Below are 6,307 nucleotides of genomic sequence, written 5' to 3'. Positions count from 1 at the left end.
GTGTCTAACAACATAGAATACATAGGGATAACTTTAGCAAAAGAAATACAAGTCTTAGAGGCTGGAAACTATAAAACATTGCTGTGAGACACTAAAGAAGACTTGGAAAGATTGTGTTCATGAAATAGAAGACTCAATATTGTTTAGAGGTCAATTCTCCCTGTTGATCCAGAGAGTCACTGTAATACCAAACAAAATCTCAAAATTATTTTTCATAGAATTTGAGGATATTCTAAATTTTATATGAAAATGAATATGACTTAGCATAGCCAAAAAAATCTTGCAAAAGAACAGACTTGGAAGATTCATGCTATGTGACTTCAAAGTTTACTATAGCTCAGTGTTCATTGACTTTTTTTTTTCATTATTATTCCCTTTTTCCAGAGTAAAGTTAAATTACAATTCTCCATAATGAGAGAAATTACATCTTAAGTAATAAAATTTTGTCTTAGGTTGAAATTTAGGGTTTCATTCACCATTGTAATATCCAAGATTTTTATTTTTACCCATTACCAAGAGCCAATTTTCACCCCTTGGGGATCATACCTCTATTGAGAATACATATTAATGATGGGCAGTATGAGTCTACTTATAGAAGCTCTAGGGCAGAAAAAATTAATCTGTATGCTAATAGACAAAACAGTGGTTACCTGTGGTTGGTAGGGTTTGACCCAAAATGGGGCACAAGTAAGTTTCTGGAGTGGTTGAAATATTCCATATCATTATTGGCCTGTTATTATGGGATATGTCCCACTTGTATCTCATCGAACTTTCTATATAAAATCACTGTATGTAAATTTTATCCCAGTTAAAATGAAAGATTCATATCGATATCATAGTTTAATTTAAAAGAATATATCCTTGGGGTGCCTGAGTGACTCAATCGGTTAAGCGTCCGACTTCGGCTCAGGTCATGATCTCACAGTTCATGGGTTTAAGCCCCACGTCGAGCTCTGTGCTGACAGCTAGCTCAGAGCCTGGAGCCTGCCTCACTTTTCTTGTCTCCCTCTCTCTCTGACCCTATCCTGCTCACGCTGCCTCTCTCTCTCAGAAATAAATAAAACATTTAAAAATTTTTTTAAAAAAGAATATATCCTTATATTTGTCATCCAATAAATATGCAAATAAACTAGACAATAAGTACATCTCAAAAAGTTACGTATTATATATCACATATTACTTTATATCCAGTAACAAGCAAAATATTTTCATTAGCATTTCCAAAATTTATATGAATATTTAATTCAAAACAGAAAAGCATGGTATGATGAAAATAAATTTTAAAATATGCCACCCTATTGTCTTTCTACCTTTGTAAATTGGCTTGAATCTTTTCAGGAAAAGATGTCTTCTTCTGTGTACAAGTGTTACCATAGCAAGGTACCCCAAAACTTCCTATAATAAAATATTTTCTTTTTGCTTATAATTTTTTGTGGGTCAGGAATTTGAGAAGGACTCATCAGACAATTCTTGCTTGGTGAGTCTCATGTGGTTGCAGTCAGATGTTGCTGGGACAGCAGTCATCTGAAGGACCAACTGAGCAATGCCTAATGTCTAATAGGGCTCATATGTGAATTGTTGACTGTTTGCTGAGACCTCACTGGGCTGTTGTCTAAAGTGACTACATGCAGCCTCTCCAGCATAATGGTCTGAGGGCAATAGGACATCTTATTTAGCAGTTCCAAGCCCTAAGCACAAGTACATCAGTAAACAAGTTTTATTATTGGGTGCTCTGAAATCCCAGTCCCTCAGACTAAAAACTTGGAGTCACCTGGGCTAATATTACCTCATAGCACATATATGCCAACTTAAATAAAGAGGTAAACAAAGGCAAGCTCAAAAAGATGAACTTATTTAGGAATAGCAGAGGAACTGCAATATGGGACATTCAAACTGTAGCAACTTACACATAAGTCTGCTAACGTTTGGGGCTAGGCTGTATTTATGGGCAGAGAACGCAAAGAGGGGAAAATTCAATAGAGTCTGTTAAAATAAAAACAAATGGAGACCAGCTTTACAAACTTCCCAAGCAGACAAAACCAGTCCAGTCATATAAACAAAAGTTCAGTTCGGCTGGTTTTGGGAGACCAACCCGATCTGAGTTGTTTCTTGCTCTTGCCTCTGTAAACCATAACCCAAACTTTCCAAGGTTTATATGAGGCAATTCTTGACCTATCATTTATGAAAGTTCCAAATATTGTCAGTTTTCTGTAAATCAGGCATTTACAGGACATCTTTTCATACTGTCTTAATCACTACAGCTTTGTAATGCAGCTTGAAGTCTGGAATTGTGATGCTTCCAACTTTGGTTTTCTTTTCCAGGACCACTTTGGCTATATTTTTATTCTGTTTCCATACACAATTTAGAATTATTCGTTCTAGGTCTGGGAAGAATGCTTATGTTATTTTGATAAGGATTGCACTGAATGTGTAGATTGCTTTGAGTATTATCGACATTTTAATAATATTCGTTCTTCTAATCCAAACGTTCCATAAGGTTTTTCCATTCCTTTGTGTCTTCTTCAATTTCTTTCATAAGCTTTCTACAGTTCTCAGTGTATAGATGTTTTACCTCTTTCGTTAGGTTTATTCCTAGGTACTTTATGGTATTTGGTGCAATTGTAAATAGGATCAATTCCTTGATTTCTCTTTCTGCTGCTTCATTATGGGTGTATAGAAGTGCAACTGATTTCTGTACATTAATTTTATATCCTGTGATTTTTATGAACTCATGTTTCAGTTCTAGTAGGTTTTTTTGGTGGAGTCTTTTGGGTTTTCCACATACAGGATCATGTCATCTGCGAAGAGTGATTTTGACATCCTCCTTGCTACTTTGGAGGCCTTTTTTTTCTTTGTGTTTTCTGATTGTTGAAGCCAGGACTTCCAACACTGTGTTCAATAACAGTGGTGAGAATGGACATCCTTGTCATGTTCCTGATCTTAGGGGGAAAAGCTAGAAGCTTTGAGGGTGGTATTAGCAGTGGCTTTTATGATCTTGATGTATGATCCTTCTACCCCTACTTTCTTGAGGGTTTTTATGAAGAAACGATGCTGTATTTTGCCAAATGCTTTCTTTGCATCTATTGAAAGGATCATGTGGTTCTTATCCTTCTTTTATTAATGTTATGGATCAAAGTGATTGATTTGCAGATAATTGAATTAGCCCTACATCCCAGGAATAAATCCCACTCGATCATGGTGAATAATTATTTTAATGTATTGTTAGATCTGGTTTACTAGTGTCTTGTTAAGAATTTTTGCATCCATTTCATCAGGGATGAATGTAGTCCTCCTTTTTGGTGGGGTCTTTGTCTGGCTTTGGAATCAAAGTAATTCTGGCCTTATAAAATGAGTTTGTAAGTTTTTCTTCTGCTTCTGTTTTTTGGAACAGCTTCAAAAGAATAAGTATTAACTCTTCTTTAGAATTTGGTGGAAATCCCCTGGGAAGCCATCCAGCCCTGGACTCATTTGTTGGGAAAATTTTAAATTAAAAACTTAAAAAAAAAAAAATCAAATAAAAGAAGCTGGCTCCTAGGTATGTGTCAGTCTGATTGTTGAGAGAAGTTTGAAAGAAAAGAGAAAAAGGAGAAAGGAAAAAAAAATTTTAATTATATTCTAAATAATAAAATAGAATAATAAAAGAAAATAAAATAGAATAAAAACTTAAGAAAATTCAAAAGCATTTGCTCTTTTTGTATCTGTAAAAGAGAAAGAAAAGAAAATAGAAAACAACCTAAGCAAAAACAGAAGCAAAGAAAATGAAAAAATAAACAAACCAGCAAACAGAATGAAACTTGAATGAGCTTGGGTCCGGTTTCCCCTCAAACTGAAACTTTGAAGGACACTATAGTCCACAGACTAATAAGCAGGTGGAAGGTATTTGTGTTGGTCTTCTGGGGGGTGTGCCTGGAGAGCGCAGTTGGGCAGGGCTTGGTGTAACAGCTCTGTTCTCCACTTGGTAGCACTGCTTAGCTTACTAGGATTGATGCATATGTGGGTCCCAATGCCCTAGAAGTGAAAATGGCTTCACCTAGCTCCCTAGTCTTTGGCACAGGAGCCCTGCATCCTCACGGGCCTACAATCAAACACCCCTCCTTTATCTCAGGCCTCTGTCTGCGCCCCGCCTCTACCCTGTCCATATCCAAGCTGTCTGCCTGCCAGGTGGCACCTCCCTCCAGAATTTTATCTCAGATGGCGATGTTTCAAAACCCCATACTTCAGAAACCACTGCAGCTTGGCCCTGCAGCGACTCCCTGGGGGATGGGAGGAGGAGGGTCTTGCCAAACAATTGCCTGGTGCTGGCTTGTCCCAGAAAATGTGCATGTGGTCATGCAGCAGCAGAGGTCCAGAGTATATGGTAAATCACAACACACAGCTGATGCCAGGCTTTGCTGCCCTCTGGCATCTGTGTTCCAATATCAGTAAACATGGCTGCTCTCTGGGGTCCACCAGGACTTTTGCCCATGGGGAGGCCTTAAGTCCTCTATCAAATGTACTCCAATCTGGAGAACCACTTGTTCCTGTGTGGCACATGGACCCCTCAGACCACATTGCCTGTTACTGGGGGTTTGCCCTGCTTATTCACCAGAGCACCACAGGGCACTGAGCTCTGAAATTTCAGACTCTGTGCTCCCTGTTTATAGAATCCTAGTAGTAATGAGTCCCTTTCCTGTCTCCCCATCATTGGTTTTGAGGAACAGATTTTTTTGTCCAGTCCCCTGCGAGTGTTTTTACTCTCTCTTTCTTTTTCTCCAGCTGCTTTTCTTGTGCAGTCCTGATGTCCTGCACTCTCCCTCTTTCTCTCTCTCTCTGCGTCCTCTCTCTGAGTTCAATGGCTTCCTGCCCTCTGTGGCTCCACGGCTTTTCTCTCCCCCATTTCACCTCTCTGCACTACGTACCTGCCAAGTTCTCTGGCTCCAATTATGCAGATTGTTACATTAATCCTCAGATCAATTTCCTAGGTGTTCAAAATGGTTTGACGCTGATGTAGCTGCATTTCAGGGATGAGACAAGCTCAGGGTTCCCGTACTAGTCCACCATCTTAACTCATCTCTCCGAGGTAATCACTGTGACAATACCAGTGACTATACTCCCTGTGCTGTGCTCTTAATTCCCATGACTTATTTATTCCATAACCGGAAGCCTGTATCTCCCCCAAATATGGATACTTCACAAATTTATATGTCATACTCATAGGGGCCTTGCAAATCTTTGTCTTGTTCCAATTTTAATATATGTGCTGCTGACATGAGCGCAGGAAAATTTTTTTCTGTTCACTCATATAGGCACTCATAATGAATTCATTCATTTTTGTCAGTAACCTTTTATTCCTTTCTCTTGAGAGCAAGAGGAAGTTGCATAACCTGGAATGTCCAGACTCTAGTTCTCTGATTTCAACTCCCTGTTGTGACAAATTCTTGGCAAGGGATATCAAGATGCTTTTTCAGTGAGGAAAGCGGCTCTGAGGCCTGGCTGGTGGTGATGGATACCTGTGTTGGGACAAAGGACCCAATAATTTAGTGCCAACCACTCATGCTTAAGAAGAAAAGCTGAGCTTCCTGACACTTTTGCAAATTTTCTTTGAACTCTGCCAGACCCCTTTTATCTCATAACAGGACATGGGTTGAGTGCCCATAAAAGCAATGAGTACTACAGATGTGTAATTTCCATACAATTTATTTACTTTAGCCTTTGAAACGTGTTGAATTGAGGTAAGTGGTAGGGTATCTATAAGTTTAGTCTTTACATCAAACCTCACTATTGATTTTGGAATAAAGCCTGGGAAAATGCTTATTTATGACCACCTGGATCCCTTCATTCAAGATTAATTCTACAGTCGAATAACAATTTATTTGTTAGTTTTCTTGGCTCTGACATGATCACACATTTGGTAAATATGAAGTCTTATTACTCTTCTGTGCAAGAAAAAAATTATATAATTTGAAATGGTTCTTCTGAGGTCCATTTTTAAAACAGGTCTCCTGGTTTAGTTGGGAACTAATGGCTTACACACTGGCAATGTGTAGGAAAACTGTTACTTTATGACTGTGTGCAAAAGTAAGTGAGATGTCAGGTAAGCCGATCAATCAGCTCTGTAAAGCATCATCTATTCTCAGTAATGGATAGTTTCTCTGAACATTTGGTTAATCTTTCTTGCTGTGATCTAAAACGTCTTTCTTGAAGCTAAACTACAGAATGATATATGGAACTAGGGATCACTTACAGTAATGTCACCTTGCTGCTCTGCCTGGCTTTGAAGTTGAGTTTGGGGTACTATATGCTGCTAAAAGCTCTTGCTTCAGTGATT

General features: G+C 38.5%; 1 pseudogene; it reads right to left on the bottom strand.

Annotated features, from left to right (window-relative positions):
* Nucleotides 1–5,156: 5,156 nt before the first annotated feature.
* LOC120229471 lies at nt 5,157–5,255 on the bottom strand (annotated as a pseudogene).
* Nucleotides 5,256–6,307: the final 1,052 nt, after the last annotated feature.

The sequence above is a fragment of the Hyaena hyaena genome, unplaced genomic scaffold, assembly GCF_003009895.1.
Source record: "Hyaena hyaena isolate Hyena2069 unplaced genomic scaffold, ASM300989v1 scaffold_32, whole genome shotgun sequence".
Classification (NCBI taxonomy): domain Eukaryota; kingdom Metazoa; phylum Chordata; class Mammalia; order Carnivora; family Hyaenidae; genus Hyaena; species Hyaena hyaena.
Note: the sequence above shows the minus strand (reverse complement) of the source record. Positions and strands in the feature narration are given on the sequence as shown.